The 14,101-nt window shown below is 33.7% G+C and overlaps 1 long non-coding RNA gene across 2 annotated transcripts in view; it reads right to left on the reverse strand.

Moving 5' to 3' along the window:
* LOC141380246 (uncharacterized) overlaps window positions 1-14,101 on the reverse strand; it is a 146,954-nt gene that overhangs the window by 19,602 nt on the left and 113,251 nt on the right. The gene's annotated exons all lie outside the window — the stretch shown is intronic.

Consider the following 14,101-nt stretch of genomic DNA (forward strand, 5'->3'; position numbering starts at 1 on the left):
ACCTTAGCAACCACATAGCAACACCCTAGAAACCATTTGGCAACATTCTAGAAACCACAGAACAACATCCTATTGCAAAGATTACATCATGACCCATAATGCCCTTGCAACAAGCCTCGAAACCTCACAGAATGCAAAAATAACTGCCTGACAACAACTCAGTGACCACACAGAATACCCTAGCAACCACATAGTAACACCTTAGAAACCACATAGCAACATCCTAGTAAATTTCAAGAGACCACCCATAATGTCCTTGTGGCCACAAGCCTAGTAACCACACAGTTGACCAAAGTATGTGCCAGACAACACCCTAGTGAACAAACAGAATACCCTAACAAACACATAGCAACACCCGAGAAACCATATGGCAACACTCAAGAAACCACATAGTAAAATTCTATATCAAACTTCAAGTAACCACCCAGAATGTCCTTGCAACCACAAGCCTAGTAACCACACAGTTGACCCTAGTAACTGCCTGACAACAACCTAATGACCACATAGAATACCCTAGCAACCACATGGCAAGACCGTAGAAACCACATAGCAACACCCTAGCAAACTTCAAACAACCACCCGAAATGTCCTTGCCACCACAAGCATAGTAACCACACAGTTAAACCTAGTAACTGTCTAACAACACCCTAGTGACCAAACAGAATACCCTAGCAACAACAAAGCAACATCCTAGCAAACGTCAAGCAAATACTCATGTCCTTGCAACAACAAGCCTTGTAACCACACAGTTGACCCAAGTAACTGCCTGACAACACCCTCATGACCACACAAAATACTCTAGCAACCACATAGCAACACCCTAGAAACCATATGCCAACATTCTAGAAACCACAGAACAACATCCTATTGCAAAGAACACATCATGACCCATAATGTCCTTGCAACCACAAGCCTAGAAACCACACAGAATACCAAAATAACTGCCTGACAACACTCCAGTGACCCCACAGAATACCTTAGCAACCAAATAGCAACATCCTAGTAAACTTCAAGCAACCATCAATAATGTCCTTGTGACCAAAAGCATGGTAACCACACAGTTGGCACTAGTAACCACAACGAAAACCCTAGCAACTGCATAGCAACATCCTAGCAAACTTCAAGCAAACACCCAGAATGTCCTTGCAACCAAAAACCCAGTAACCACACAGTTGATCCTAGTAACCCCCTGTCAACACCCTTGTGACCACACAGAATACCCTGGCAACTTCCTAACAACGATCCAGATTGCTGTAGCAACCCCATCCCTAGTAACCACTCAGAACACAGTAGCAGTATTGAAGTGAAGGATGTGGAATGGTGGCTGGTATTGTCAGCTCTCAGCTGTTCCTCTGCTCAGTTTTTAAAGAGGAGCGTTCAGGATGATAGCAGGCATTGGTCTGGAAGTGTCAGAGCAGCTGAAAGAAGCCCAGTGTTTACTAGCAGCGTGTCGACATCGAGAAATGCCAAACCCAGAGCCGCTCAATCTGTCATGTGACATCATTGGAGAAAACAGGGCCAAAAGTGTACCAGCTCATTCAGTCAACAAATACACCCAATCTGCAGGGAGCATGATGTCAGTTTTGACAAATAAAACTTTTATTAGAGGGCGTCTGTTTCCTCTTTCCGTCTGACACTCTTAAAATATTGCAGGTTCAAGCTGAAGTTTTAAATTGGCTTCCTTGAGTTGCTTTATGCATGAGTTTGGCAGAGACACTGCTGAATGTTATATTGAATGTTAGAGGAAACTTTGCATTGGTTTCTGCAACACTTTTGCATAGATCTATTAAAATAAAATATATTTATTAATTAAATGTGTTCTATTTTTATACTTTAAATTCATGTTATTGCATGGATTAATACAATCAATATAATAAAGTTTAATAATATTCAAAATCATATATAATAGTGATAATATTTTAATAGATTTTAAATATTTATTCATTCATTCATTTTCTTTTCGACGTAGTTCTCTTATTAATCTGGGGTCAGCACAGCGGAATGAACTGCCAACTTATCAATCAAGTTTTTACGCAGCGGATGCCCTTCCAGCTGCAACCCATCTCTGGAAAACATCCACACACACTCATTCACACTCATACGCTACGGCCAATTTAGTCTACCCAATTCACCTGTACCGCATGTCTTTGGACTGGGGGGGAAACCGGAACACCCGGAGGAAACCCACGCAAACACAGGGAGAACATGCAAACTCCACACAAAAACGCCAACTAAAGCTGAGGCTCTAACCAGCAAACTTCTTGCAGTAAGGCGACAGCACTACCTACTGGGCCACTGCGTCGCCTTTAAATGTATATATTTTTGTTTAATTATTCATTACATTTACATTTAAATATTTTTATATTTAATAAAATACTAAAAATATTTTCAGAATATTATATATATATATATATATATATATATATATATATATATATATATATATATATATATATATATATATATATATTAATAGCAATGTTTTAATTAAATCTCAAAACCTTGAAAAAAATAATAAAAGTGGTTTTAATGGATTTAAAATGGAAAAAATATATATTTTTATTTAAATAATTATAATATTTACATTTAAATATATTTCAATATATATGGTAACACTTTATAATAACTACACACTATGAATCATTTATTAAGCATTAGCATCTAGTGAATTCATTAGCCATACAGCATTAACTCTACATTAATAAACGTTAGTAAATGGTTTATAACTGCAGCTACAAATGTATTCTTGACTTATAACCACATTTATAATGTGCTCAATAATTGTTCTTTCATCATTTGCGACTGGTTGATTTTTCATTAATAAATGAAGTATCGCATTATTTACAAACCATTTGTATTTATGAGTAGTTGGAGGTTTTTAAGATCGTTCAGAATGAGTTAGTAAACGATTAACAAACTATTAAAAATTAACATTTATATATCTTATTAATTTTCCCAGAGATGGTTTGCGGCTGGAAGGGTATCCGCTTTTTAAAAACTTGCTGGATAAGTTAGCGGTTCATTCTGCTGTGGCGACCCCGGATTAATAAAGGGACTAAGCTGACAAGAAAATGAATGAATATCTTATTAATCAGGCATTTAGTAATGGTTACTATGTATGGTAAAAAAAAGCTTTGTTAACTCAATTACATCCAGTTTTGTGACCTAATCTAAAGTTTTATTAAGGATTAAAGTATTATTTATTATTAAGGATTAAAGTATTATTTATTTATAAATAAAGGATTATTTATGCTTTATGAATGACTTATAAATAAAACTGCCTACAAACATTTATTAATGTTGAGTTAATGCTTAACTAATAATGAATTCACTAGATACTACTGCTTAATAAATGGTTCAGTGTGTAGTTATTGTAATGTGTTACCATATATATATATATATATATATATATATATATATATATATATATATATATATATATATATATATATATATAGACAGACAGACAGACAGACAGACAGACAGACAGACAGACAGACAGACAGACAGACAGACAGACAGATAGATAGATAGATAGATAGATAGATAGATAGATAGATAGATAGATAGATAGATAGATAGATAGATAATGGGCATTTTATGTTATTACTAACGTATTACAAACAATGGATCTGTGACAGAGAAACTAAAGTTTTGGGAAAAACTCGTCACTACATTGTTCTTTTCCCAAATGATGCATCGTACCATGAGAGTGCAGCCACGAGTTACATCGTTGTTTGGGAAACGTACCCCAGGTTAGGGTAATTAGTATAGTCATTGTACATTGCCACAGTCACACTAGAGTTTGAGTTTTAAATTTCTCTCCAGGGAGAGCATGTTTTGATTTTCGATTGGTCTCATGATTTCATATGATGCGATTTCGCTTGTCAGAGTTTACCAAGCTTGAACTTCCTTGAACTCCCACGATCTTACGTTTCCTGTCTGCCGCATTTTCGTGCGTATGAATGGAAGTCTATGGGAAGAAAAGTCCAGTGTGACCGCAGCTTGCCAGTGGTTTGTTTTTTAGACAATTGAAAAAAAAATGCTTAGGAGGCTAATAATATTGCCACTAAAGTGTGTTTAAAAAAAGTTAATTATCTACCATACGGAGTATTATCTACCATACGGAGAAAAATTCCTGGCTCTGTTAAACAAAAAAATAATAGGAGGGCTAATAATATTGACTTCAACGGCATATGTTAATATTACAGGTGGGCATAGACTAATTTCTTTAATCAAGATTATTCTCACTGTAATCTTGGAATTAATCTAGATTCATCTAGATTAAAATGGCTCATTTAAATTCTGTCGAAGGCATTCAGAATATGTGTGCTACCCAAATAATGACTAAATATCTTAATAGTGACTAAATATCTAAAGTCTTTGAGAACGGGTTTCTCAAGCCAGGTGGCGCATTAGACCAGGGGCTCATCTCCTGTTTCCAAAATGCATCACAAACTGCTTGAGAAACTGTTCTACTATGATAAATGGTGATGAAAATAAATGACGTTCAATAAGATGTACTTGCGTTTACTAGCTGTTTATTCAGTTAAACATGAATGTTAAACTGTAGGCCTACATAAGCTCCAAACAGCGATTTTTGATTACCTTAATCCGACTAAAGTCATAACTGAACTAAACAGAAATGAAGACGTGGAGTATGCAGATATTAGTGGCATTATTGAAGTAAACACCGCAATCAAACTATTACCGTCATGTAGGATTTTCGTCATACTTTCCCACAAGATTCACACAAACACACATCGCAAAATGCAAAGGTTTTTTCTTTCCATTTGGCGTGCGTTATTAAATTCCACAACACTCTCACCAGTCCTTATTCCTCATTTGCGTCTAATACCCATTTGTCATGGGGGCATGAATGAAATGTATACGAGTGAATGCGAAACTGCAGTTAAAATCACCCAGAATTATAGGAAACTCTTACATGAAAGCGCTTCACGTAAACCCACTTAATTATATTATTGTCTATTAAGGTAAATAGATTACTGACGTTCATGTAAGCATAGTCAGTAGTGTCTTCGAAGTAAGTGAAAGATCCAGAAGGGCATTCTGCACTTTTTTGTCAGACGGCTCACGGGTCAAGTATACATCCGCGCTAAAATATCAAGGTGAAGTCATCATAGCTTTTGTAAAATAGACCCAGCTCCCAACCCAACTTTGAGAATAGATTAACGGGGATATTTTTTTTATCGCGCGATAAGTCTCACGTTAACATGGCACATTAACGGCAGTAACGGCCCACCACTAATAATTATTATATATATATATATATATATATATATATATATATATATATATATATATATATATATATATATATATATATATATATATATATATTTTTTTTTTTTTTTTTTTTTTTAATTTATTTTTTTTTTGCTGAACTTTACATTTACAAATGGCAGGGAAAAAAAATGCTATAGCCGTTGGCAAGTGGTTAATAAAGTTGTAGCTGCACTTCAACTAAACTTCAATCTAAAGTTGTTTTCCGCTATGTTCATGTAGTTGTGCTGCTGAAGGGCAGGTTTATCTCTGATATATGTTTTGTCAGTTTTCTATCAGCTGCGAGCGGTTGATCTTCTCTATTTGATTGATGGCTCTCTATCAGCCTGTCTCCAGCACCTGTAGAAGTAGAGTGCCTGTGTGTGTGTGTTCATATAGATTACCTCCTCTCGCAGGAATCTCACCCTTTTTTCGGGGGCTGGATCTCAGTGTCACAACACGCTCCAGTGAGATTTACAGGCCACACATTCTACAACTGATATGAAGCATAGTTTCCATGCTAATCCCTGAATGTGGGGCCAGAAGCCTGATGCTAACAGATGTGTGTGTGTGTTACAGATTTCAAAATATACACGCAGGATGAACTGGCACATCACGTATTAGATAAATCTGGTAATAATGTTTTGGTTTGGAGTTATTTTAGCTTTTAGAATGTAACGCAATCTTTTAGTTATTCAATATAAGTATGATCAACTTTTTGATCATACTTTGGAGATTACAGTAAGATTTGCAAACTTTTTGCATTGTTTTGTATTATCGTGTTGCATTATATTTGGATATGCAAATAAGGCAATATTTGTCAATTTACATTATTACATTATTATTCATTTTTAATCATTTATATTGGATGGATGAATAATGCTTGGATGGCTGATTGGCTGGCAGGATGGATGATTTAACGAACGAACCAACGAATGAATGAATGAATAGTAGTTGGATTAATGGATGAACAAAGGAATGAATAACGAGTAAAAATTGGATGAATGAATGGATGGATGGATGGATGGATGGATGGATGGATGGATGGATGGATGGATGGATGAATAATGGTTGGATGGCTGGATTAATGAATTAATGGATAATAGATGGATGGATGAATGGATGATGGATGGATGGATGGATGATAGATGGATGAATAGTGTTTGGATGGCTGGATGAATGAATTAATAATTTATGGATAAATAAATAATATATTAATGGATGGCTGGATGAATGAATGAATAATGGTTGGATGGCTGGATAAATGTTTGAATGAACAATGAATGAATATATGGCTGGATTTATGAATAAATGAATGAATGAATGAATGAATGAATGAATGAATGAATGAATGAATGAATGAATGAATGAATGAATGAATGAATGGGTGGATGGATGGATGGATGGATGACAGACAGATGGACTATTAATAAATAATAGATGGATGGATGGATGGATGCATGGATGGATGGATGGATGAATAATGCTTGAATGCCTGGTTAATAAATGGATAATAGAAGGATGGATGAATGAAATATGAATGGATGAAAGAATGAATAAATGCTTGGATGGCTATATAAATGAGTGTTTAAATGAATAATGGATGGATGAATTAACAAATCAATAGATGGATAAATGGATGAATACAATAATGGATGGATTAACGAATGAATGAATGACAGTTGGATGGCTGGAGGAATGACTGAACGATTAATGGATGAATGAATAATGATTGGATGGCTAGATGGATGAATTATTGAATAATAGATGAATTGAAGGATGGATGGATGGATGATAATCGAATAATGAATAATGAATAGATGGCTTGATGAATGAAAGAATAATGGATGGCAGGATGAATGAATGTATGATTAATACTGAATTGATGGGTGACTGAATGAATGAATGGATGGAGGAATGGATTAATAGATGAATGGATAGATGATCTATGATGCCTCACCTTAAATTAGCAGGTTATTATAAATAGATTACTGTTAGTGTTGTAGAAACATGCCATTATTGTTATAACATGCATTATGTCCAATGCCATTGCATTTACTCATTATATGAATCTCAGATGATATTATATCAGTTTTCCTGCATTCTGTGTGATTTCTGGTGCTGTATTCTAGTCACGTATTACTTATTTCAAAGTATTTCATCACTTTTCCCAAGACACAAACTTAAGATGTTAAAATGAATGAAAGCCCTGTCTTCCTTTAATCATTGCTTAATTTAAAATTAATTTATATCTTGTTTGCCAGAGGATGGGGGGGGGGGGGGGACTATTGTAACTAACTCTTCAACATTAACTACAACATTAATATTATAACTAAATGATTACATGTGTTGTACATTTATCTGTCTGGCGAATAAACATGCAAGTCAAATAATGGCATGTGAACCACTTTAAAGTTCAGTGTTGTGTATTTGAGCTTGGATTTTTTTTTTATAGGGGAACATTTTACTAATTAGACAACCTTGTGAATAAAAAAAAATAATTTATATAACGACTTCCAAATGTAATCTTTAAGCAAAGCACTTCTGCTTAGGAAAAAAAAAAGAAAAAAGAAAAACACCGTAATATTTGACAGACTCTGACAGACATTATTTTATGCACTTTCCATTTCAAATTTTTAAAAGAAAAATGCATTTTGATTAGAGTAATTGTTTGTTTTAACACTGTAAAAAGCAATCATTTGGCAACAGGTTTACTCACTTTAAGTAAAGTTAACGAATCGATTTAAAAGCCACAGGTTTACTCACATTTTACAGTAAAGTCAACTAATCCCTTTAATAAGCAACCGCTTTACCAAACTTGTTTAATGTTAGGTCAACTAATCGCTTTTAAAAAAGCGAATGAACTGGTTGCTTTTAAAGTCAATAATCACTTTAATGTAAAACAGTGAGAAACCTGTTGCGTATAAAGTCAATTAATCGCTTTAAAAGCAACAGGTTTACTCACTTTTTACAGTAAAGTCAACTAATCGCTTTAAAAGCAACAGGTTTACTCACTTTTTACAGTAAAGTCAACTAATCCCTTTAAAAGCAACAGATTTACTCACTTTTTACAGTAAAGTCAACTAATCCCTTTAAAAGCAACAGGTCTACTCACTTTTTACAGTAAAGTCAACTAATCGCTTTAAAAGCAACAGAATTACTCACTTTTTGCAGTGAAGTCAACTAATTGCTTTAAAAGTAAAGGGTTTATGCACTTTGTAAAGTCAACTAATCGCTTTAAAAGCAACAGATTTACTCACTTTTTACATTAAAGTCAACTAATCGCTTTAAAAGCAACAGGTTTACTCACTTTTTACAGTAAAGTCAACTAATCCCTTTAAAAGCAACAGATTTACTCACTTTTTACAGTAAAGTCAACTAATCCCTTTAAAAGCAACAGGTTTACTCACTTTTTGCAGTGAAGTCAACTAATTGCTTTAAAAGTAAAGGGTTTATGCACTTTGTAAAGTCAACTAATCGCTTTAAAAGCAACAGATTTACTCACTTTTTACAGTAAAGTCAACTAATCCCTTTAAAAGCAACAGATTTACTCACTTTTTACAGTAAAGTCAACTAATCGCTTTAAAAGCAACAGAATTACTCACTTTTTGCAGTGAAGTCAACTAATTGCTTTAAAAGTAAAGGGTTTATGCACTTTGTAAAGTCAACTAATCGCTTTAAAAGCAACAGATTTACTCACTTTTTACAGTAAAGTCAACTAATCGCTTTAAAAGCAACAGGTTTACTCACTTTTTACAGTAAAGTCAACTAATCGCTTTAAAAGCAACAGGTTTACTCACTTTTTACAGTAAAGTCAACTAATCCCTTTAAAAGCAACAGGTTTACTCACTTTTTACAGTAAAGTCAACTAATCGCTTTAAAAGCAACAGATTTACTCACTTTTTGCAGTGAAGTCAACTAATTGCTTTAAAAGTAAAGGGTTTATGCACTTTGTAAAGTCAAGTAATCGCTTTAAGAGCAACGGGTTTACTTATTTAAATGAAGTCAACTAATCGCTTTAAAATAACAGGTTTACGCACTTTGTAAAGTCAACTTATGGGGCTGTAAATATTATTATTAATATTACAACTTTTGTGTCTTTGAATAAAATAAATAGCCTAACAAAAGCATAAGACACAAACACACACACACACAAATGAATGAATGAATGAATGAATGAATGAATGAATGAATGAATGAATAAAAAAAATCTAAAACCAAGAAACAAACAACAGACAAAAAAATTTAAATAAATAAATACAAGTAAATAAAAGTAAGTAAAATAAATGAAAGTAAATAAATAATTAAATAAAATATGAAAACCCAGAAACAACAACCAAATAAATAAATGAATAAAAGTAAATAGCTACTCATAAAAAGTAAATACAATAAACACAAGTAAACTAAATAAATAGAGTAAATAAATAAAACATAACTGGTTAAGATGTAGAGTTCTGCTCCTCCTCAGTATTTCCAGTAAGCTGGATTTTTCTGGCACTATAAACTCTTCATTTATTTATTTATTTTTGCATCAGTGATGAACTTTATCTGCATTTGGACCACATTTATAAGCATTGCTCAATCCCTCCAGGTGTTCACTATGAAAGGATCTAAAACAAGATTAATGCGCGCCTCAAAAAGCACTCAGACACTCACAGACAGAAAACAATGACGGAGTGTGTGGAGGTTTTGTCATGTCGGGATTTCTTCTTCTTCCTCCTGAATGCATGTATTCGTCCATCAACATGAGGACGTTTTTTGGTAAAAATCACCCTCAAAACATGACCAGGGACTCTGGTTTCCATTATCTGAAATACGGGTGGTTTGATCGCCCGCTGCCCGGCCGTGAGGTAGCATGTTCGAAGTAGCATGACGCTAATTTAAACCAGAGCAAACGCAGATTTCTAGAGTTTGCCGAGTGCTAAAGAGAGATCTGAGACACTCGCGGAGACAACGTCTGGGATTTTAAATGAGTTTCAAATTAAATTATTACTCCAGTCATTGTTGTTTTTTTTTAATCATTAATACCAATAATATTAATAATAATAATTAATATTAATAATAATAATTAATATTAGAGTGATTTCTGAAGGATCATGTGACTTTCAAGACTGAAGTATTGAAGCTGAAAATTCATCATTAATAAATGTATATATATATATATATATATATATATATATATATATATATATATATATATATATAAATATATATATATATATATATATATATATATATATATATATATATATATATATATATATATATATATATATATATATATATATAAACACACACACACAGGGCTCGAAATTAACCTTTTTGTTTGGTAGCACCGGTGCTCTTAACTTTAAAAATGTAGGCACATCAGCCAAAATTTAGTCACACCCACAAATTATAAGCACCGTTACTACAAGATTTATACAAACATATTTATTGCGTTTGAAATCAACAGTAATCAAACTAACATGTAATAAATAAATAAAAAAAAAAAAAAAATATATATATATATATATATATATATATATATTCATATATATATATATATATATATATATATATATATATATATATATATATATATATATATATATATATATATATATATATATATATGCTAGATTAAGGAAAATATGTCTCAACGAAATTCTGCTATCACAAGAAAATACATTTTTATAACATAACTGAGTGACCAAAGCATACATGGAGCGCTCACCGGCCCTGCACGCACTGCTTGACATGAATGAATCTGTTAACGATATAACTGTGCTGTTCTCACGGGTGCTGTCTGATATTGCACTCATGCTTTTGACATATACTGAACCTCATTATATGCATACGTCATGTGAATAGCAATATCGGTCTTTTTATGAGTAGCCATATTAATTTATTCAGTGTAAGCCCGTTTGCGATGGTGTACGTGGTGTTAAATTTTACATATAGCTGCCACTTGCACGGCGGACAGCATCTGGCGATTATATGAAGGATTAAACAGAAGCTCTTGTGCTAAAGGTGACAAACAGTTACCTGAAGATTCAAACCTACAGACTTTTCATGGCAGACTTGAAGCCGATGGAAGTCTTTTATCCACTCTTGGAAAAGTGTAGATGGTGGATTAACATTCAGCACATAATCACTAGTAAGATGTGTCATTATTTGTAACTTTAGATGGTTTCTAAAACAAAATCTGTCAGTGTTATCTTCATTCTCATCTTCAGCGCTTTACCTTTTTTCGCGGTAGAAGCTCTCTCTGTCATCCCAAGCCAGAAGGCATTGACTGAGTGATTGACAGCTGATATTTCAGTGCTAGAGCAGTGGTAGGCCAATAAGAAAAGCGAAGGCGGGGCAAGCATTACGGACTTGTATTTGTTTACTGCAGCAAGTTGACATGACAACTGTTTTAAACCATTCCTGAGCGCTGCGTTTCGCAAGTCAAGTGCAGACAAAGAGCTTAGAGATGCATTCTACGTGAATGTCTCCCGAATCCGCGCATGTGGTGAACATTTTGCAGTAAAAACTGGTCGCACACAACAATTTTATTCACTCACACAAATGCTCCCAAATATATTTTGAGGTCACATAGATAAAATTTTGGGCGATTTTGAGCCCTAATATATATATATATATATATATATATATATATATATATATATATATATATATATATATATATATATATATATATATATATATATATAGTTGAAGTCAGAATTATTAGCCCCCCTGAATTATTAGCGCCCCTGTTTATTTTTTTCACCAATTTCTGTTTAATGGAGGGAAGTTTGTTTCAGCACATTTCTAAGCATAATAGTTTTAAAAACTTATTTCTAGTAACGGATTTATTTTATCTTTGACATGATGACAGTAAATAATATTTTACTTGATGTTTTTCAAGACACTTCTATACAGCTTAAAGTGACATTTAAAGGCTTAACTAGGTTAATTAGGTGAATTAGGCAGGTTAGGGTAATTAGGAAAACTATTTCATATCGATGGAGCTTAAAGGGGCTAATAATTTTGTCCTTAAAATGGTTTTTAAAAAATTAATAACTGCTTTCATTCTAGCCGAAATAAAACAAATAAGACTTTCTCCAGAAGAAAAAATATTATCAGACATACTGTGAAAATTTCATTACTCCGTTAAACTTCATTTGGGAAATATTTAAAAAATGTAAAAAAAAATCAAAAGGGGGCTAATAATTCTTATTTCAACTGTATATATATATATATATATATATATATATATATATATATATATATATATATATATATATATATATATATATATATATATTAGTAATATTAAGTATTAAATATCAGTCATTGTAATTAAGCTTTGATGTTCTAAGATATAAAGTTGAGAAAAAAATATTAGCTAACAATAACAATATACTGCAATTTTTTACAAATGTGTTTAGAAGTTTTTTCAGTGTGAGCAGATTAGAGAAACACATTTAAAAACTGATCATCTTAATCCTAAACTTTGACTGTAGTGTTTTCTCCACTGTTATGTTGAAAACATGAAGGCAATATCCGCTGATGGCAGATGGGCTTTTAATACGCTTACATGTAATGGACTTTTCTGGATGAGAAACTTATCAACTCTCCTGACCTCTGCATCACCTCAATCCTGTAATAATACACAGCTCCTATAAGAAACACATTTGGAAATGAAAGTGAGCCGCCATCGCTCTTCTGACATTGACCTGTGCTGTTAAGAGTTACTGGTTTATCGCTGGTTTAGACTGGGCTGAAGGAGAAGCAGAAGGAGATCCATGTTTTTAGGTTTATATTTAGATTCTTGTGCAGATTCGTCATTGGATTATTTGGCTTTTAGAGGTATTTGGCGTCCCAGCACAAAGCTCTTTGCTTATATAGATTAGTAGTATATGTTAAGTTAATAATTTTAAAAATAAATAAATACATGTTTCTGGTTTGCGCAGTACGCAGTGCTGTCGCCTCACAGCAAGAAGGTCGTTGAGTTGCTGGTTCAAGCGTCGGCTCAGTTGCCTTTTCTGTGTGGAGTTTGCATGTTCTCCCTGCATTCGTGAGGGTTTCTTCTGGGTGCTCCGGTTTCCCCCACAGTCCAAAGACATGCGGTACAGGTGAATTGGGTAAGCTAAATTGTCTGTTGTGTATGAGTTTGTGTGTGTGTGTGAATGAGTGTGTGTGGAAGTTTCCCAAAGATGGGTTGCGGCTGGAAGGGCATCCGCTGCGTAAAAAAAACGTGCTGGATAAGTTGGCGGTTCATATTACTGTGGAGACTCCGGAATAATAAAGGGACTAAGCCGACAAAAAAATGAATGAATGAATGAATGAATGAATGAATGTTTCTGGTTCGAGCCTCGGCTGGGTCAGTTGGCATTTCTGTGTGGAGTTTGCATGTTCTCCTTGTTCGCGTGAGTTTCCTCCTGGTGCTCTGGTTTCCTCCACAGTCCACATGTGGTATTAGGTGAATTGGGTAAGCTAAAAGTTTCTGTTGTGTATGCGTGTGTAAATGAGTTTGTATGGGTGTTTCCCAGTGATGGGTTGTAGCTGGAAAGGCATTTGCTGCGTAAAACATACACTCTCAGAAAAAAAGGTACAAAATTGTACCTTTTAGGGTACAAATGGCCCGTCACTGGGGTGGTACCCTTAAGGGTACAAATTTGTACCTCTATTTAAAGGTACAAAATTGTACCTTCTACATTTGTACCCTTTAAGGGACAATTTTGTACCCCCACCGAAGGTACAAAAATGTACCTTTTTATATTATATAGCATTTTCAGGGTACTGACCCAGGCATTTTGATCCTTTGGTGACTGCATGCACAAATAAA

The sequence above is a fragment of the Danio rerio genome, chromosome 22 (assembly GCF_052040795.2).
Source record: "Danio rerio strain M-AB ecotype USA chromosome 22, GRCz13ab, whole genome shotgun sequence".
NCBI lineage: Eukaryota > Metazoa > Chordata > Actinopteri > Cypriniformes > Danionidae > Danio > Danio rerio.